Source organism: Copadichromis virginalis, linkage group LG15 (assembly GCF_057382275.1).
Source record: "Copadichromis virginalis isolate Kocher_CV1m ecotype Utaka linkage group LG15, C_Virginalis_male_GT1.1, whole genome shotgun sequence".
In the NCBI taxonomy this organism is placed as follows: domain Eukaryota; kingdom Metazoa; phylum Chordata; class Actinopteri; order Cichliformes; family Cichlidae; genus Copadichromis; species Copadichromis virginalis.
Genome location: NC_140632.1, coordinates 32,296,052 through 32,318,482, shown reverse-complemented (window position 1 = coordinate 32,318,482; position 22,431 = coordinate 32,296,052). Strand labels below are relative to the sequence as shown.

Sequence of the window (22,431 nt, the reverse complement as noted above, 5' to 3'; positions counted from 1 at the left end):
ACAGTGAAGTTTCCTCATCTGCCGTTATTTTGTTGTTTCTCCATTTCACAAACAGAGGCTACATTTGTGAATGTTAGAAGTGAATATAATAGAAAATTAAGGGTAAAATGTGTTTTACCCTTATATTTAATTTCCACTGGCACTATGGGATATTTAATGTCCCCATGCACACACATCTAACTTCCACCCATTCTGCCTTCAGCAATGGCCCCTGGCAAACCAGGATTTGATGGACCAACCATGGTTTACATTTGTGAGTGTTAGAAGTGAATATAATAAAAAAAAATGATTTAGAAAAATTAAATTTTTAAAGTTCATAATGTGACCATAATGTGACTACTGTTACTGAGACTGATTCCAATGATGATTCAGGTTATCTACCCTGTTCCCGTTAAAATAATCCAGCATCTGACTTTAAAGGACTATGCACTTCCACTTACACACACTACTGTTGATATCTTAATTTGCATCTTCTAAGTAAGTTTACTGCTCCACAATTTTGCAAAGAATTATGTGCCATGCCTTTTTTTTATTCAGCTCCAATCTCAATCGAAATAATTCGGCTAAGGGGAAAGAGAGAAATCTTATTAGACTTGGTTTGCTTGCTACATAGGCCTGTGTGCCTGTCAAGGAAAATGGAATGCACTCACAGGTAAAACCTCCTTGACATTTGCTATTTTTTGACAATATTTTCTTCTTTAGTATTTACACTGAGACCAGAAATTAGACAGGGGTCATATCCACTGACTTCCAATCATGATAGAACTACGGTGGCTGGGAAGTGCAAATTGCAACAAATTAAAAAATCGCAACAAATTACAAAAACCCGCAACAAATTACAAAACCCCGCAACAAATTTTAAAAAACCCACAACAAATTAAAAATCCTTGACGGAAAGGGATTGTCTGAAATACCGGAAGTGACACAACAATTAGTCTTACTCCATATTTGTAGCTCAGAAAAGTGATTCGGGATGTCAACAAACGTCGAGAAACGCACTCCTCACAGCGCTTCCTCATTACCCTGACGGTGCTCGCTGCACTACATAGAGAACTGGAAAATGTTTTGCCCGTTTTGTGGCTTTTCACCCCTTTTTGTGCTTCCTGTGGAGGGTCTCTGGAGCTTTTGCGGGACACAGACCAGGCTGAAGGATCAGAGTCCCCAGGGACATCAAAACAAACAGAAAATTCTGAACAAAGTAATTTTGATATATTACTCACTTTTTGTTCTCTTCAGACAGTCTATGCTATTTCAGTTAAATAGCACGTTTATTTACCATTTTGGCTCCGGTTTCTTTTTATGTTTGCTTATACTTTATTCTCGTCTACGTTTAGTAATGGAGAGTGCTTATAACCCTGTTTTGATGTTAAACGTTTTTCATTCAACCAAAACAAACATGTCCGTCATACAAGCAGTTCATGGAGTACAAAAAATCAAAATCCAAAGAGCGTCAGGCCTTCAGCTGTGGAGCAAAATTAAAACTCAAGCAACAGAGTAAACCTGTCAAGGTAAGCCATCACAGGTAAATTTATAAACAAGGATTTGGCAATTATTCTTAAAGTGATCTTGCTTGTATTATTTGTTTCTAGATCAATATAGGAATAATGGTGTCACAACAAACGGACTTAAAACCGCTAAGAGGGAAAACACTGCCCTTATTTATTAGCCCCGAAATTACAGCCCCTGACCTCTTGAAGCAGGCTGTAGAAAAAATTATAACATTCAACAAGGACTTGGTGGAGGGACCATATGTCCTTTTGTATCCTGACTGCACAGAGGTGATAAATGTGCCTGGGACAGAAAGGCCATTCCGATTGGCAGACTACAAAGAGGAAATAGGAAAGAACTACAACAGGATTTCTCTTTTCATTTGCCCAGAGAGCCACTTCAAACAAGGTTTGTTAATTTTATATTTTGACGTGTTTACATATACAACAACTAATAATGTGTTTATTTTCTCAGCTCTGATTTCAGAGGATGGTACCTCAGACTCAGACCTTGAGATTGTGATTACATCAAGAAGCACAGCTGAGTTCAACCAGGCAGACACATTGGTGTGTAGTTTTTTACCTCTACACCATGCCAGAGGCCTGTGAGTGGCCCTGGCTAAGTGCTCTATTTTTTTTCTCTATAATGATCATAATTCTGTAACATCCATGGGTGGATTATTTTCATTGTGTGATTGTATGTTCTTTAAAAAAAAATTATTATCTTTTAAGTATTGATGAACTATCTAAATGCGATACGAAGTTGGTGAAAGCTTTAAAAAGTGCATATTTTTCATCTTAGGTTTTCAAACCACAAGACCAGAGTACCCCTAATGGTAAACATGCAGAGAAGGAGTAAGTTATTTCAGAGCTTGTTCTGCTATACAGTGGGGCAAAAAAGTATTTAGTCAGCCACCGATTGTGCAAGTTCCCCCACCTAAAATGATGACAGAGGTCAGTAATTTGCACCAGAGGTACACTTCAACTGTGAGAGACAGAATGTGAAAAAAAAATCCATGAATCCACATGGTAGGATTTGTAAAGAATTTATTCGTAAATCAGGGTGGAAAATAAGTATTTGGTCACCTCAAACAAGGAAAATCTCTGGCTCTCACAGACCTGTAACGTCTTCTGTAAGAAGCTTTTCTGTCCCCCACTCATTACCTGTATGAATGGCACCTGTTTGAACTCATCATCTGTATAAAAGACACCTGTCCACAGCCTCAAACAGTCAGACTCCAAACTCCGCCATGGCCAAGACCAAAGAGCTTTTGAAGGACACCAGGAAAAGTAATGTAGACCTGCACCAGACTGGGAAGAGTGAATCTACAATAGGCAAGCAGCTTGGTGTGAAAAAATCAACTGTGGGAGCAATCATCAGAAAATGGAAGACATACAAGACCACTGATAATCTCCCTCGATCTGGGGCTCCACGCAAGATCTCATCCCGTGGGGTCAAAATGATCATGAGAACGGTGAGCAAAGATCCCAGAACCCCACGGGGGGACCTGGTGAATGACCTGCAGAGAGCTGGGACCAAAGTAACAAAGGTCACCATCAGTAACACACTACAACGGCAGGGAATCAAATCCCGCAGTGCCAGACGTGTTCCGCTGCTGAAGCCAGTGCATGTCCAGGCCCGTCTGAAGTTTGCCAGAGAGCACATGGATGATACAGCAGAGGATTGGGAGAATGTCATGTGGTCAGATGAAACCAAAGTAGAACTTTTTGGTATAAACTCAACTTGTCGTGTTTGGAGGAAGAAGAATACTGAGTTGCATCCCAAGAACACCATACCTACTGTGAAGCATGGGGTTGGAAACATCATGCTATGGGGCTGTTTTTCTGCCAAGGGGACAGGACGACTGATCCGTGTTAAGGACAGAATGAATGGGGCCATGTATCGTGAGATTTTGAGCCAAAACCTCCTTCCATCAGTGAGAACTTTGAAGATGAAACGAGGCTGGGTCTTCCAACATGACAATGATCCAAAACACACCGCCCGGGCAACAAAGGAGTGGCTCCGTAAGAAGCATTTGAAAGTCCTGGAGTGGCCTAGCCAGTCTCCAGACCTCAACCCCATAGAAAATCTGTGGCGGGAGTTGAAAGTCCGTGTTGCTCGGCGACAGCCCCAAAACATCATTGCTCTCGAGAAGATCTGCATGGAGGAATGGGCCAAAATACCAGCTACTGTGTGTGCAAACCTGGTAAAGACCTATAGTAAACGTTTGACCTCTGTTATTGCCAACAAAGGTTATGTTACAAAGTATTGAGTTGTATTTTTGTTATTGACCAAATACTTATTTTCCACCCTGATTTACGAATAAATTCTTTACAAATCCTACCATGTGGATTCATGGATTTTTCTTTTTTCACATTCTGTCTCTCACAGTTGAAGTGTACCTCTGGTGCAAATTACTGACCTCTGTCATCATTTTAGGTGGGGGAACTTGCACAATCGGTGGCTGACTAAATACTTTTTTGCCCCACTGTATATTAGAGTTGGGCAATACAATATTTTCTCATGTCACAATATTTCTTTGTTTTATTTCAGGGAATATTGATATACATCACAATATAAACAGCTAGATTTGTACATATTAAATGTGCCGTTGCTCATAAGTAGACGTGAAATCCTCAGAAGCTTGTTTTGATTTAAATATTTATTTCCTGTCATAAGTTCAGACAGACAGATGTATTAACATATTACATCCGTTTCAGATAACTAAAAAAAGGTACATGTTAAAAACTAGATAAAAAGTCAGAGATAAAGATTTCAAAAGACAACAAACACCAGATCACTCAATTGCTTGGTCAATTACATTTAAAAGCAAAAAAGAATGATTCTAAAAATAAATCTTAGTTTACAGTAAGTTTTACAGGAGAAGAGACATAAAATTTTTTGTCAATATCATATGAATAAGCTAAGAAATAAAAGCAAATTCTCCTAATCTCTCCTTGTATATTTATTTTAATGGTTGGTTTAGATGCAAATGGTGCCCAAACATCTCCACGTGTGGCGCTGCTACTTCACTGTGCTGCAGGTAACAAGTCACCCTAACTGGACATGACGCTGTTCCCAGAGCGATTGGTCACTGCGCTACCTGATAAGGATTGACTATTCTTACGTCAATGAAAAAAAGAGGGATTAGAGGAATAAGCAGCATATAAAATGGATGGATGGATGGATGGATGGATAGCTCTATTGCAATAGTCTCATATTTCCATTGAGGAAAAAGTATACTGCAATACATATTGTGGTTATTTTATTCCCCCGCCCTAATATAAATATTTATTGGTTTCATAGCATTTTTATAATGTTGGTATCATAAAAAATATTAAATTGTATGAGCTACTTATCTGGACATTTTAATTCCAATACTCTTATTCTGTTTCAGACATGCTCCAGGACCTTCATCTACCATACAGCCATGTCAGGGATTTGGGCAATTTATGTCAGCATGAGGTTTTTTGCTATTGTTGAAATAATACAATGCTATGTATGTTTATGTACAGTATGCAATTTTTGTTGTTGTTGTTTTTCAGATTGTAATATCTGATACAGAGGATCTTGATCACCAAAGTGAAACAAATCCAGTCATAAGTCCCTATAGGTAAATAAAATTGTGTCTTATAAGTAATTTTAAACCTGTAACTAGAGTACACGTTTGGGTTTAGGGATGGGTATCGAAAACCGGTTCTTGTTGAGAACCGGTTCCCACTGTTTCAATTCCTTGGAATCGTTTGCCATTTTTGCAAACGATTCCCTTATCGATTCCAGTCGCCCCGAATGACGTCACCACGTTGCGGAGCGTCATTTACCTGGCAGGAAACATGGCGCCTAAGTGGCTCAAATGCTCAAAAGTTTGATTATACTTCATGAGAACCGATGACAACAGGGCAACTTGCAAAGTAGATATTTCATTTAAGGGAGGAAACACTACGAATATGCAAAAGCATTTGCTCACAAAACACGTGATGACACGGGTTTTTAATTCCGCTCCGGACTCGTGAATCTCAACCCAGCAGCAGCGGTAACGTTTGCACGTCCTCTCCCGTTAATGCGGCAGGTAAATAATCAACTAACAGTGCATATAATGTTAGCGCGATCTGCCTTATTACAAGACCTGCCATTACTGTACATGTAGGTGACCATGATGAGAGAGACAGACAGAGTCTGGCTGGCGCTCGCTGGCAGTTCTCGCTGCAGTCTACAGGTAGCGTCTCCTTTCAGGCCAGGACAGACGAATGTCACCGAGCAGTGACTCAGTTTGTGGTCAAAGGCTTGAACCCATTTGCCACAGCAGATGCCCCCGATTTTTGGTAAGTGAATGTGTTTAATTGTAGGCAGGGACATTACTGGATATTCTTGTGTAATTGCCACAGAACAATTTATGTTATACTTTGTTATTGCTACAGAAGAATATTTATTTTATTATTTTACATTTACAATTTTTTTTCCTGGGGACCCTGTGACACCACATTGAAGAGCCGTAGGCTGGATCTCTTAAGATCTCACTGCTGGGTTTGTAAGGCCATGTTACTCCTAAATTTCTATCTTGTTCAAAGAGAAGATATAAAACAAAGTTCTAAGCTAATCGACCTTAGTGTTCTCCTTTTTTTAAAAAAAAAAAAAAGAATCGATAAGAGAATCGATAAAGAATCGAATCGTTAAACAGAATCAAAAATGGAATCGGAATCGTTAAAATCTTATCAATACCCATCCCTATTTGGGTTAGTGAAATGGGTAAAGATAGTTATAGGGTGAATACAAGTTTTTCTAATGTTGGAATTATAATTTCTCAACAGACCTGTGTGCCCCCTGCATTGAGGACGAGGATGAAGAGCTGGTTGAAGTTGCTTCACCGATTGATTACAAAGCACTGTAAAATATCAAATACTACTTCAAATAACAACGCTAAATTGTATAGTCTTGCATGATTACAGGGAAGACGTTAACATTACTCTACCTGACATCGTTGCAAATTTATCCAGTGCTACTTCATCAGAAGTGTCAGCAGATTCAACATCTCAAGAGCAAATGTCTGGGATGGAGCAGTCAGGGGTTTCAGGCAGTTGTCATACTCTGAAACCAATGACATGCTGGTTAAATTTACTGATGATGCTGGTATTCTAGAAGAAGGACTTGATGCAGGTGGCCCAAAACGAGAGTTTTTGAGTCTGCTAATGAAACACATGAAAGATCGTCCCATTTTTGATGGACCAGAAGGACATCGATTCCTCGTCTACAATGCAAAGGGTATGCAATGATCAGATGTTTGATAAACTTAATTTAAAGACATTTTTGGGACTTGTAAATCAATTTGTTTTTAATTATTATCAGAAGCAACTCATAATATTTTTTTGGTTTATTTCAACACAGCATTAGTCTGTCTGTCTATCTGATCGATCGATCTGACATCGATTGGCTCTGATCGATCGATAGAGAGAGTTGTGTGTGTCTAAGAGATTTTATCATTTACTGTATTCATTCACAGCTGTAAGGGAGGGTGACTACTACCTAGCAGGAAAGATGATAGCCGTGTCAGTTGTGCATGGTGGTCCAGGGCCCCATTTCCTGTCAGAAGAGTTGGTACATTATCTTGCAGGCCAGACTTCAGTAAAAGCAGCAGTTGCCTCAGTCACAGATGACGACATAGGAAAAGCTTTACAAGAGGTGAGGACAGCACAGGATTTGAATGCAGGATAGAACTATAGCTTCTTTATCTGTATGAAATTAAAATATTCTTTCTTTGTGTAGGGAAAAAACAGGAATGAAAATCAGACACGTAAGCTTACATTGTGTATGTCCATTTTTATGGGTTTTTCAGATCGACAGTGCTGGTTCAGTGGATGTCCTGCGTGACTGTGTCATAAAAACAGTACTATGCTACAGGTGGCTGGTTGTCTAAGGCATGTTTCCACAGTTGAAGAAAAGAAAGACATTGTGTCTGACTATCTCCGGTGGTATATAATTGCTCGAAACTCATCTGTAATTGACAGGTGAGACTATTATAGAAGAGACTATAGAATTATTGTTATGACGGTGTTGTGCATAATTTCCGACTGAAATGTTTTACATTCTCCAAGGTTTCCAAAGTTCAAAGTGTGTCCATAGTTTGTGCATGTATTATGAACTGGTAAATGACACAAAGTTCTCCTCATTCTTTAGATTTAAAGAGGGTCTTTCAGCACTTAATTTCCTGAGTGCACTCCAGCAACACCCTACTTTGCTTTCCCCAGTCTTGTGTCACATGGAAAAGAAACTCACAGCTCTTGAACTTGAGAGACTTTTCAAACCTGACTTCAGCCCATCTGGAAGACGTCTGGAAAGTCAAACTGTGGGCTACTGGTCAGACTTTCTGTGAAGGCTGTGAAGGTATTTATTTTAGTACTCATTACAAGACAATGTGCTACATATACATATATTATTTTTTTTATTTTTTTTATTTTTTGCAGAATCACAAACTGCTGTGTCGGTGGGCGACGTTGTGATGTTTGCAACTGGGCTAACATCACTGTCACCTTCTGGATTAGATCCACTACCAAGCCTACAGTTCCTGGATGACTCTTTATTCCCGATGGCAAATACATGCTTAAACTTATTGAAACTACCAATGACAACCTCATATTCCGTGTTTAAATCCAACATGGATTTTGGAATTCAAAACTCCCCAGGATTTGGATGTTTCTAGGATGTCTGGCCTTGTAGTTCAAACCTGCTGTTGATTTGTTTCTCAAGTTTTTAAGTCAAGATTTTTTTAAAGATGTTATGAATAGGAGAAGGTGGGACATGCTGGTGGTACAGCACAAATCCATTATAGTTTACCAGGTTTATTGTAGTTTTATTAGATAACCCAGTCACTTACAGCTGCTTCTTCTTGGCATTACATTGTAAATTCTGTAGGTTTTTTGCTACGGGACTTATCCAGAAATCAGTTATGTATTTGAGCATGTTTTTTTATTCTAAAATGTAGGTACATATGTTCAAAGGAGATTTAAAATGCAATGGCTTGATTTGTTCAAAGGTTTGACAGTGCTACTAAAACTAAAGGCATTTAAAAGTGTACTGTGTTCTACTCTTAAAAGTTGTAATAAACCCACAATACAGTGCAAGATTTGATTTTGCTTTATTATTTATCTAAATGTTGAGGACTGTATCTCAACTTCCATCTGCCAAACAAGGACCACAATTAGCAAGACATTGCAGTAAGAATGTGCTTTTACAAACACTAACTTAAACTTTTGGCATCTTCAGCCAACTCATGTAGCCTAGTCCAAAAATACAGCATATGCTATAGGTTTTGGTAAAAACAACAAAAAGCCCTTTTTTTTCTTTTTTTTTTTTTTTTTTAGAAATGTGCAATTTCTAATAACTTCATGTAAAGTTCAGTGGCAGACTCCCAGCAGACTGGCTTTTGAAAATGATTTTGCTCCATTACAAAATTCAGATACTCCTGTATGTTTGAGTCCCCACATACAACTACTGACAGCCTAGACTCAGGAAAAGTGTCCAGTTCAGATTGTTGAATCAGGAATCCACAGTCCCTGGAGCCGTGTCTGTGGTCAATGGAAGACAATTGCATTAATATAGGTTTACACAAAGTGTCTGTGAAGGTTCTCAGTCATCCAGGTCATCGTAGTCAAAGGAGCTTGCAAAGAAAAGCGTCTGGACTTCTATAAGTTGCTTGAAGACGTTTCACCTCTCACTGACATTTACACAAAGTAATTATTTGATCATTATTATCCATTACCTGTGGGGGTAGGTAGTACAGTTTATTTGGCACACCTCCTGGACATGAAGCTGTTCTTGAGGGACGAATCTGATGAGTGTTCCACAGCTTCACACATTCACCAAGATCCTTCTGAACAATGTCAGTGAGGCAAAATCTCAAAAGGCACTGATGCTCGTGACTTCCATTGACGTCTCGAAGATCCGCAAACAGCTCCAACCAAAACTGAGCCCTACAGAAATTGTTAAAAAAAATGTTTAGAAATAGTTTAGTTTGTTTACATGGCATCGTTTCACAACATGTCATCGCATGGCACTTTACAGTTCATTTTAACTGAATCATATATAGACTCCAGTCAGTTTTCTATTGAAAGGGATTGCATACACGCAAAAATCTAAAACATTTAAGTAATGTGCAAAAGTTCATTTATTTTAGTAATTCAAATTGATATTGAATTGAATTGATATTAACTCATTACATACAAAGTGAGGTATTTCAAGTATTTGTTATAATGTTAATGATTAAGACGTAGAGCTTATGAAAAACCCAAATTCAAAGTCTCTAACAATTTGTATGTTCTATTTGTTTGGGTCCTTTTTGCATAAATTACTGCTATCAGTCTGTGGATCTGTTGAGGTGTTATGGAAGACCAGGATGCTTCAGTAGCAGCCTTGAGGTCTTAGCCACTACACTATGTGACACCCCTTTTATCCACACTTACATTAGACAAAACTTTCTATTAATGTGCTTTGATAGTCTCTGGGAACAGCCAACGTCTTTTAAGGCAGCGGTCCCCAAACCCCGGGCCTCAAGCGGGTACCGGTCCGTGAGTCGTTTGGTACCGGGCCGCGAGAGTTGAGGCTCAGGTGTGAAATGTATAGTTTTCAGGGTTTTTATCAGTTTTCAGCATTATTTTGTTATCGTTTTTATCATTTACTCGGTTTTCCTTGGTCTTTTCACGTGTGTTATGAATAAATTTTCTTTTTTTCGGTACGGGTACTAGTTTTATTTTGTTGTATTTATCCGTGACACTTTAAAGGCCGGTCCATGAAAATATTGTTGGGCATAAACCGGTCCGTGGCGCAAAAAAGGTTGGGGACCACTGTTTTAAGGTGTTCTTTATGGAGGGTGTCAATTATGTTTTTTTTCCCCACAGCTGTCAGGACAGCAGTCATGTCCATCCTGTGAGTCCTCCTGAATTAGAAAGACCATTTAGAGGCTCAGGAACCCTTTGCAGGTAATTTGAATTAATTAGCTCATAGTAGAGTGGCACTTTAAATCTAAAATATTTAACCTTTTCACAATATTCTGGTTTTGAAGTTGGGTTTTTCTTAAGTTCCAAATCATAATCATCATAATTACTAAATGGGCTAAAAATGTCTAGTTTGGCAAATAATGAGTATTTAATATCGGTTTTACTTTTTAAGTTGAATTACTGAAATAATAATAATAATAATAATAATAATAATAATAATAATAATAATAATAATAATAATAATAATGAATTGCATTATATAGCGCTTTCCGAGGCCCTCAAAGCGCTTTACAATTCCACTATTCATTCACTCTCACATTCGCACACTGGTGGAGGCAGCTACAGTTGTAGCCACAGCTGCCCTGGGGCAGACTGACAATAAATCAACTTTTGCACAACATTCAAATTTGTTACACCTTTAAATATCAGGCAAACTTAAATGTTATATTTACCTTCCTTTTCGATATATGGACCACCAGGACTCAATTTGCTGGTTATTCGTTGATGAACCAAACATGTGACTGGAGTCTCCGCTGAAGTGGTCATCATGATGGTGACGTAGTGCACACTGAACTGCAGCCATAATGCCGTTTTCTGTCCCACAGTCAGTTCTCAGTCTCATCGGTACAACACCAAGGCTCCCAACACATGACAAGTAATAGTAAGCCATGACCACTGGATTATTATTGGTAGGTCCACATTCTAGCAACAAAACCTTGCGTGAAAATCCATCAATGCATGAAATGGCCAAACCGAATGGTTTGAGCTTGTCATAACCATCAGCATGCCACATGTAGTTGGGTCCCAGCAAATGATAGGTTCTCCTAATGAATCTTCTGCGTGTTCTCATCTGGCATCCATGAGGATTAAGCTCCCGGAGTATTTTCATCACATCATCCCTCTTCACTTTAAGATGATGCTTTTGTTTAAGTACCTGCCACATTGTTCGATACCCAAACAATCGCCCAGGTCCTTGAAGCTCCGCTCTGATTGCGTTAATGATCGTTGTTCTGGAGTGAAAATGTTTTCTTCAGTAAAGTCCAGCATTATTGAGTTTACTTTTAAGACTCCTTAAACTCATCTTTACACCATGCAAACCTAACATCATGTCCATGATAACACTATATAAGTGACCTTTGTTGAAATATTTCATGCAGTACTGTAGCTTGTCTGACCCTTCAGCCTGGTCTGTGTCCTGCAAAAGCTCCAGAGACTGTCCACAGGAAGCACAAAAAGGGGTGAAAAGGCTGAAGCTAACGCCACAAAACGGGCAAAACATTTTCCGGTTCTCTATGTAGTGCAGCGAGCACCGTCAGGGTAATGAGGAAGCGCTGTGAGGAGTGCGTTTCTTGACATTTGTTGACATCCCGAATCACTTTTCTGAGTTACAAATATGGAGTAAGCCTAATCGTTGTGTCACTTCCGGTATTTCAGACAATCCCTTTCCGTCAAGGATTTTTAATTTGTTGTGTTTTTTTTTAATTTGTTGTGGGTTTTTGTAATTTGTTGGGTTTTTTTAATTTGTTGCGATTTGCACTTCCCAGCCACCGTATAGAACTCTTATCTCATCATTCCTTTTATAAAGCTGCATCCCACGATTCTAAAGATTCAATCAGGTGTCAAGTGACTGCTGCAGCTATGTATTTGTAGGGTGAAACAGCCAACTGCTCTCCCAGGGGCAAACCAAGACTGAGCAACTTTCTGAACTGTCTACAAACAACACACTGGCACGGGTGTGGATGGGTCGGACTATCCTGTCTAATTGCAAAGAGATCCTCTGCCTAAAGTGATGAGTGAGCATTGCTGGCTCATTATTTTTTCAGCTAGACACAGATTGTCACTTTGCCTCTGCAGAGTCAAAAATAAAATTCCAGACTTTTTTCTCCACTTTCAGAGCTTGAGCTCTCACTAGACATCTTTATTATCCTGCTTTGCTGCATACTGTGTTCCTTGTTTTGACAGTAGAAAGATAATGTTGTTTTATATACTGTAAAACAGAAAAAAAGTAAAATCATAGGCAAAAGATAATGCATGTCAAAGGGAAATTATAATGTTTCCACGTTTCCTCAAATAGTGACCTTGAATTGTCCACTATTTATATGAACTGCAGACGTCATAGGCATTTATTTAAACTAAGCTTGTTTTAGAGGCAGATTTTTTCACATGTTTTATAACCATCCTTTATCTTCAGGTTAGAAAACAGTATCCCTGAGCTAGCACAAATCTCTAACTTGCACTTCCACACTGTATAAACTTGATGTTTGTTATTTTAACATATTTCGCCATGTTAGGACAGAACGGTGATGTGGTGGTACTGTTGCTTCATAGCAAGAAGGTTTGACTCCAAAGGCCAAAGCCTTTCTGTGTAGAATTTGTATGTTCTCTTTGTGTTTGTGTGTGCTCTCTCTCTGGGTACTCTGGCTTCCTCCCAAAGTCCAAATACATGCAATTAGTTTGGTTGGGTGAATTGGTTATTCTAGATTGGCTCTGCTGCCCTCAGGTGAATGTATGGCTATTCACCCTATGCATAAGACGAGATGGTTCCAGGAACGACAGGACACATCGCTTTGTCTTTGTGTCTTTAACTGAAGACCGTTTTTTTCTCTTTTAATTTGTAAGAATGTGAACATACAGTAAAATAATATGTAAGCATCAGTATCGACTTATTATGTAACCAAAAACAGAAGTTAGCAACACAGCTTTTCTTATCCATTACATTCACCATAAACATCTTTCCTTATCAGTTCAAATAACCTCTTAAGTAACAGGAAAGTAACAAATCTTACAGAAAATAAAGCTACACATTGATTACTTACAGATTATGGCTCAACAAACTCCCCAACGATGTAAACTGGGCTTAAAGTTGTGCAGCTTGTTTTTTGCTCCAAGCATTTTCTCACACTGCCTGCGTGAACTTTTCCTGCTGCTTACAACACATCCCCAAAGGGGGCAGTGTAGTGCACACAAGGGGTAATTCTGCCCACTAGTGGGAAAACTCAGAAATGCATCAGCCAAAGAAACCCAATAAAGCAACAACAGGGGGGCAGAATATTGGCCATAGGTGTAAATGATGAATAGTTGTCTGTCTCTGTGTTAGCCTTGCGACAAACTGGTGATCAGTCCAGTCCAGAAGTTTTACGAGTGACGGCAGTATTTTGAGATGTGAGAGATTTGCGACATTTAGCGCAAATCTTCTGTAGTTAGTGTGTAGTGTAGTCAATAGTTTTGTTGTGTGTGTCAGAACAATGAGGTGACTACTGAATGTTACAGGTGTTACAGGAGTGATAAATCTCCTGTTGTCAGGCCTGCAGGTATCAGTCTGTTGTTCGCCTTTATCTCATAGTGGACAGAAATTATTCTTCGGAGTGGCACAAATAATTTGTGTGGCATCAAATTTGATGCAGAACACCCGATTGTTCTGTAAATAGTTTGAAATGTTTATTTAAAAAAACGCCTTGGCTGCATTTTTAGGTAAACAGCTGCAAGAAACTTTGTTGTTTGCAAAACTCAGTTACTTTTTTTGAAGAAGTAACTATATAATTAATTGCCCAACATTGGTCATTATTTACTGTATTTTGCAGACAGAGAGTTACAGGACTCTCTCCTAGACCACAGATTCATACTCATAATACAAGTCAGAGCTTTATTAAAACAAAAGAAAAAGAAAAAAAAAGAAAGTTGTGTTTTCAAAATTGGATTTTGTCACGGCCAGGGGATCAGCAGGCCGCTGACTAGTAGTGTTCTCTCTCTTGCTCTCTCTCTCTCTCTCTCCCGCTAGGGCGGAACTCATGGTGGGTTCACGCCCTTGGCCCACGAGGAAACACCTGGGCCTCGTCAGTGCAGCCAGCATTTAAGCCAGGGAGTGGCTTCTACTCATCGCTGGATCGTTGTGTGTGACTCGCGTCAGTGCAGCCCGGCTCTGAGCAAGTTCTCTTTTGCTTCCCTTTGCAAAACCTCTAACGTGTGTTTCCTTCTGTACATAGATCCCCTGGACCCGACCCTGCATTCCCAGAGCGGATTCCCTTTTTGTGTGAGTGTTTGGAGAGAGAGTCAGAAGAGGAGCAAGTGTCTTTTCCCTACCTGGACTTCCCCGGAGCCTTTTCCCTGTCACCGCTTTGTATATAGCACTATCCCCTGCACTGTTTGTATATATACCTGGTGGAACTGTAATAAATACTGACTGTGCCTCTGAGTCCTGCGTTTGAGTTCTCAAGCGAACCATGACACATTCTACACAGGTCATGAACAAGATTTTTTTTAATTTTTATTGTAAGTGGGCTAAAGCAGTTAATTAAAAGTAGTCCAACATAAATGTAAATGCTGTAATTTGATTATTTTAATAAACCACGTAACTTGGATGGATTCGATGCTGGCGTGACCACAGTGCATACGTCTAATGTTGCTCACAGTGGTCCAAGGGACCGCTCAGGGAGTTTGTGTGTTCGCTTAGACGCATGAAAAATTAGAGGGAACATTGGTCCAGGGTATACCCTTCCTCTCACCCTCTGCGACCCTAATAAGGATAAGCAGAAGAGAATGAATGGATGGATGGATACTCTATGTTAATGTGACTAGATGTAGATGATTTCTGAAGTTGTTATAGCATGGTATTACAAGTTTAAAAACATCTCAACAACACAAAAACAAATGAATGCCCAGGTAAATCAGCAACTTATATCAACTTCCATGCATCCATCAAATCCTGGTATGTAAGGGGCCATTGCTGGAAGCAGAGTGGGTGGAAGTTAGATGTGTGCATGGGGATATTCATAAGTGGAAATTAAATATAAGGGCAAAACACATAGGCTTAGATCTTGCCTAACGTATCCCTTAGTTCTGGGATCGGATTGGCCTGGGTTTAATGAATTATTGGGGCAGTGGGTGGAGATCTGTTCACAATTAGTAGGAACATGTGATGTCTGTGCTGTCAGTGTCAATCTGTTGATGTACCCAGAATGTCAGCTGTTGAACCAGCCGGCCATTCCAAGACCGCCTTTGTGCCCACTGCCTTTAATGGAAGTGCCATTTGAGCACATTGGCACGGACCTCATCAGGCCCTTTCACCAGAGCGCACTAGGATATCACTTTGTATTAGTTCTGGTGGACAATGTGAAATGGTATCCCGAAGCAGTGCAGCTCTGCAGCATTTCAGCAAAGAATGTAACACTCTTTCAGGTAACCTTGCATATTGTTCATGTCTCGCACACTAAAAGAACTGCATGAACTACTGGGCATTAAATCTGTTCGAACTAGCATCTACCACAGGTTGGTGGAGTGGCTGGATGTGGATGTGACAAGTGATAATAATAACAACTGTACTGTTTTAAAACATTCACAGCAGGTGAGATATCCAGTCTTTAAGTGATGACGTATGAACAAACTACTCTGGGTTTATCAGGGCTGTTGTATTTTTAACATGTGTCAATGCTTTGTGTCTTGTTCTGTTTAATCGGAACAAGCCCCCCAAAAAAGGCAGTGATCACTGTCGGCCTCTCTCGGATTTTATTACCGCTATTCATTTTAAAGATCAGTTTTTCAAACCTTACAGCCCAGCCCATGCAGCAGTATATTAATGACTGACCTCGTATTGTGGAAAGATTATCTCAGTTGCTCTTCTGACTGAAGTTTGGTCTGTTTACATCATCCTGCCATGCAACAGCATTTGTCCCTAACCATTGGGAACCCTCATGTTAACCTTTAGCAAGTGGAAAAAATTTAGCGTTCATCCTCCAGCTTCACTGTGTTTATATTATGCTAACATAGCTGTGTAGCTAGCTACCACATAGCACATAATTATATACCACCTAGTACAACTTCAGTAACCCTACAAATGCCACTGCTGTTTAGTTTTCTGTCTTCATTTATGTTGGAAGTGATAACAGAGCTGTACATTTTAATTTTTCAGAAATCCCTCAGCCAGAACATGGTGTATTATTTAATCTGTAGACTTCCCGTGTACTACTAGATAGAACCCAAATACCACGTACGCGAACCACTTGTCTACGGGATGCTTTGCTTGAGCAGAGAGATCATGAGAGCGCATCCCTTGTATTTTATCATTGTAGACTGAATGGACTGATTCTTATATAGCACTTTTCTACTCTGCTGGGGTACTGAAAGCGCTGTATACAACATGCCACATTCACCCAATCACACCCATTACCTCAAGCACTTTCTCTATACTTAGTGCTTTCTAACTACATTCACTCACACACACACACGCACGCACGCGCACACACACACACACACACACACACACTCATACTCCAATGGATGAGCAACTTGGGGTCAGTATCTTGCCCAAGGATACTTAACATGCAGACTGGAGGAGGATCGAACCACCAACCTTCCGATCAGTACCTGCTCTACCTCCTGAGCTACAGCCAGATAGACAATGTAGACAATGTGAGCTTTCACCGTGGTCCAGGAATATGTGATTCGTTTCACAATGAGTAGCATTTTATGAATGTGTTTCCTCCACCATACTCTCCCTTTTTGAACCCTATTGAGGAGTTTTTCTTGTCATGAAGATGGAAAGTATACATCCGAAACCCTTACATACAGGAAAATCTACTTATACCAGCTTCACTGGCTTCCGGTTCAATACCACATCAATTTCAAGATACTTTTGTACACATTCAAGGCTATCCATCATCTCTCGTCTTCATACCTCTCTGACCTGGTTCAAATCACCATTCATTCTCGGTGTCTCAGATCCTCCTCCTCTCCTTCTTTTTCCGTCCCTTCCCCCCAGCTAGGCACCATGGGGTGCAGGGCTTTCTGTTGCTTTGCCCCCCGTCTTTGGAACTCCCTTCCTCCACTGTCAGCTGGCCCAGAGTGTATGTAAACACAGAGCCACTCCAGAGAGCAGATGTTGCTGCATTGCAACAGCATTTTGCAGATGTGTTTGGTGTAGCCCGAGACTAGGCCTGGTAGCTCCGTGGCCTGACTCAGTCAGTGGAGATATGTGGCAGGGTGTAGTCTGTGGTTCAGCGGTAGCAGAGGGGTGGTGCAGTGGGTTCAGGGAGTGCAAGGGGAGGCTGGCCAGTGTGGCTGGCAGCCACCATCTAATCGTGGCTCCCCTATTTTAGTAGCATGCTAGGCCCTGGGAGAGAGAGAGAGGAGTGGGGAGCTGACAGCTGCTCAAATGTTGTTGAATTTTTCCCTGCTTGGTATGTGGAGCACCTCAGATGCAAAACGGATACTGCTCAACTGATGGTAGTTGAACCTGAAGAGTTTAACCACTCCACCTCATTGTCAATATACACTGTGTGAGGCAGACACCTTCTTGCACCAAAGGCATTTCTTATACAATAACGCAATTTTTTGTGATGTATTTAAAGCTTTTTTCCCCCCTTCCATGAAGTTAAGATGCAAGTAAACGCATGTCTGTGAAGGTTAACATTAACGTGGCTCATCAGGTAACAGCATGGGACAGGCATCTATTTAGAGGATGCCTGTCCTATCACTGTCACATTTTCACTATTTTGAAAATAACCTTGAATAAGCTTCTCAAGTCTTAGTATAGATCATTCTGAGGGACCTATACAGGTGTTATCCCCCATTCCTACAGAGACTGTGTCTATTTCCAAATCACCAAGAGACAAACCAAAAATCAGCAAAAAATGATTTAAAAACACACAAAGAAAGAACAATATAGCATCCTCAGCTGTACCAAAAAGTAAAACAGTTAAATGTGGTTTATTAAATATTAGTTCTCTCCTCTTAGTCCCTGTTGGTACACGATTTAATAATTGATCAACATATTACTATTAGGAGCTGGGAGGTAGTGTGCTGTGGCTGAGCTGTCACTTTCACTTTTGCAGAACAGAAGGGCAGGGCTGTGATCTGTGGGATCCCTGGCACCCCTGCGAAACATCAGGCATCATCAGCTGGGGCTTTTAAGGAGCTGTGCAGAAGATGTCTGGTGTCGGAGTATTGTTTCATCCACAAGTGGTAACATGCCAAATGTGCTGAATGCTATACTTTCAAACCAACGAATGTGTGAAGATCGTTCCTCGCTTGTATTCCTTCCTACCGCCAGCCTCGCTTCTACGATCGTCAGCCCCATATCCTCTGAGGTTCATCTCCATCTGGACTCTCTTGACTTTTTTCCTTTACCTTCGGCACAGCCTGCCCGCACTCAACCCTCCTCAGACCTTTGGCTCCTCATCGCCCCAGCCCGGGCTGGTAATCAGTTCGTGACAAGTAAGCTCTCCAACTCTCTCCCTCGTATTATCCTTGTTTTTGCCTCTCCGTATACTAGCACTAATCTCTGCTCTCCTTTTTCTGCAGACCATTTGAGCACTCCCCTCACACCCTGGAATTGTGTTGTTTTTGTCATTGTAAATAAAACCACTGCACCGCAACCAAACATGTCTGTGTGTTCTGCTCCACTGATATTATGTCATAACAATTTCAGAGACCTGGTTACAGCAGGATGATTGTCTGATACTCCTTTAGTTAGCAAAATGAGTTTGATCTCTGTCACAATCCTCAAAGTACATGCTGAGGAGGGGGATTGGCAGCAATCTTCCACACCTGGTCATCTATCAACTATAGACCCAGACAGAGTTTTAATTCATTAGTCTAATTTTTAGCTTTGTCCACCCTAATTGGAAAACTCGAAAAACTGTTTTTTCCTGACTTTTTATCTGATTTAGTTATCAGTTCAGATAAAATAATTATCATGGATAATTTAACATCCATAACATGGCATTTAATCTACTATTAGACTCAATTGGCTTAAAGAGCCCACCCGCCACTTTAATCAAACTCTGGATCATCGTTATCTTTTATAAATAAGAAATTCCAAAGGGCTCTGATATTAGAGCACAGGATAATTAGTAATGTGCTCATGGTTTTCTGATGTTAATTGGCATTCACTCATGATCCCTAATGCGGATAGCTAGGTTTCCGTAACTTTTTAATTGGGATCATAGCTGGGTTGTAGGTGCCATGATGGTCTTCATCTTTCTCCCTTGTACTCCACCCTTTTTGGCATAGACCTTGATGGACAAAACTTAGTTTGGCTAATAGTAACAATACTTTCATAACTTAGATTTACATAGCAGCTTTGAGAAACCCCAGGAAACTTAAAGCAGCAAGACAACAAAAATAATTTACCAAGGACTGTGACATGACTGTTCAGTATACATTTAATATCACTGTAAATGACCCAGATTTGTTCTGTTTGATATTTTTTAGATACTTAAATCCCTGAATGATTTATACCTTATAATGTTCATTAGACTCTTATTTTGAAATTCGGAATGGACAACTTCCGGGAATTAAGATCAAACTGCTACTGTTTGCTCACTAGAAAAGGTTAATGAGAAAGTTATCATTTTCCATACATCTTTAAATTAGCATCTAGCTGGAAAGCGAACAGGTATGTTTGTGTATTGTACTTGTTGTTTACATTTCTTTTTTTTTCTTTTTTTTTCTTTTTTTTTTTTTTTTTTTTTTTTAGAATTTCAAAGTATTTTATTTGATCTTTTTTTTTTTTTTTGGCCTGTCCCGTTCGGCTCTTTAGCCCTCAGAATTGTTGTCTAAAGGCAAAGAAAGATGCCCAACGGATTTACTTTACCAAACTGACCATCCCAGCCTTGCCGTAATGGTCCATTTGATTCACCTTTTATTGTTTATTTTATTTTCACTTACTGAATACGGGACAGACTTGACTGGGGGAAAGAAGGGGAGAAAGAAAGAGGGAAAGAGAAACAGCTGAGAAGAGGGACGGGGGAGAAGGGCAAAAGACAAAAACCAACAGAACGGGCAGAGAAAAAGAAATGCATATATCAATCACCTGGATCACCTGCTGAGAAAGAAAAAAGAAAGCAAGCAGAAGAGAACAAGAGTAATAGAATAAACAACATCACAATGATATATGGGAATATGACAGTAAATACTAAATGTTAAACATTATTGTGCAGCACATAAGATCAACAGTGCTTTGAGGTAGGAGCCAAAAAGGGTGTAGTTTGTGGGTGTGATCACCCGTGTGTACACCTGTGAGCATGGACGCGCTTGTTTTTTGTTTTTTTTAAAAGGTTCCTTCATGTAATAATCTGCTAGAGGGTGTGGGGGGGCCACAGCCCCGTCCTCCAGGGCTTGAAGCAGGTGTGGAGGAGATCAAAACTCCAGACATCCAGAGGCCCCCAGAACACAAGAGACCAAGGAAGACCAACAGAGGGGCAGCTGCGCCACTGTCCCGGAAAGAGCTGAGGAGAGTCCCAGATGAGGGCTCACTCAGCAGCCGCGGAGCAGAAGCCAGGGGGAGTTGCAGTGACGCGCCCGTGAGCTCCGCCGGCAGCCAGCTGCGCCTGAGTGACCGAGCCCCAGGCCGAGAGGCCGGGGGCACCCCACCTCCGAAGTGGCCCGAGCGAGCCCCAGGCTCCAGGCCCCGATAAGCGGCCGCCAAGGAGTGAGCCGGTGTGTACCTGGACGCCCATCCCCGGACACAAAGAACCACCAACGCACCGATGTCTGAGGGGGTCCGCCACTGGCAGGGGAAGTGGTGGTAGGGGGAGATAGGCCTCCAAACCTTGGAGGGCCTGAGATGTCCCCAGAGAGGTGGCGCCTGACACCCAACCTGACATATAGACACAGACATACAGGCACACACAGATACAAACATCCATTCCCACCCTCATGCTCTCATATGCACTTACTCCACACTCAACCAACGTGGAGACAGACATAAAGAGACGTTGTACACACGATCACACTCCCCAAGCGTACTCTACAAACCGGGTCTAGGTGCCCCCGCCCCTGGAGGGGGGAACTGCACCCAGACCCAGGTGATGTTTCCCTTTTCCCTGCGGTGGGGGGAGGCAGACCGCCCCGACTCCGCAGCAGCAGGAAGGCTCCACACTCCAGACCGCAGTCGGACGGCCAACTCCTCCTCCTAGCCCCCCTGCTCCAGCAGGTCGCAGAGAACGGGGGTGAGAGAAGACTCCAAACCTCCCTCCACCCGCTCATTGTAATGTTGATGCATGTGTGTTCTAAGGTGCATTTAAAACCCAGGAGGGCATGGAGCTACCTGCCAGAGAGCAGCAGGTAAGCGCATGGTCCCTCCTGCTAGCCCTCAATGTCTACGTGTATTTAAAATTGAGAGGTGGGCAACGATGCCAGGGGTGGGGTGTACACCCTGATGGTACTTTGGACTCCGTGTATCGTGCCCACCCCCAAGATCCTATATGTATGTGTAATGAGAGTGTGAGTAATGTGAATGTCTAAGTTGTGGGATAAAATTGAGGCAGAGGCAGCCAGAAGGGGACAGAGGGGGGGGGTAGCCTCCTCTGCACCCTGGTGACATACCCCTACTCCAAGGCCCTGCATGTGTGGGTGGTTGTGGTGGAGCGGGAAGAGGGAGGCAGCTGGAGATGGGGAGGGAAGGAAGGGAGGGGCAAGTGACCTCTCCCTGGGGCCAGCTCCCCCGCTGACCCCAGTAGGCACCCCCATACTCCGCGACCCGCCAGGGAAAGGGGGCCCAGGCCCATCCAGACCGGGCCCAGTGCAGCAGCGCCGCCCGGCCCCACAGAGCCCGGGACAGTCCACCCAACCCCACCACAGAGAAAACTGCACCCACCCCACCATCCACTCATCTTCCAGACTACATAAGACAATAAACACCCAGGCTGAGATCTTCCTCCACCTCTCCTGTATCTCCCCCTCCTGCAGAGGGAGCTCCTGAGGAGAGGAAAGCTCCTGCAAGATGTGACAATCTCCCCCACCAGTTGAAGAGCCCCCCAGGTGGCTCGACGCACCGGCGGCACCCTGCTCCAGGGCTGGGCCCCCATGCACCCACCCGCCCACAACCCCGGCAACACACCAACCAGGACCCAAGCCCCCGAGGCCCGGTCCGGGTCCCAGCCCAGAGACGGAGCGCCCCCAGAACCTCACGCCCATCCCGGACCCACCCAGGGCCAGCCAGGCTACCAGGTCAGTAACC

General features: G+C 41.8%; 1 pseudogene; it reads left to right on the top strand.

Moving 5' to 3' along the window:
- Positions 1-1,418: 1,418 nt before the first annotated feature.
- Positions 1,419-8,229, top strand: LOC146692755 (G2/M phase-specific E3 ubiquitin-protein ligase-like; annotated as a pseudogene).
- Positions 8,230-22,431: the final 14,202 nt, after the last annotated feature.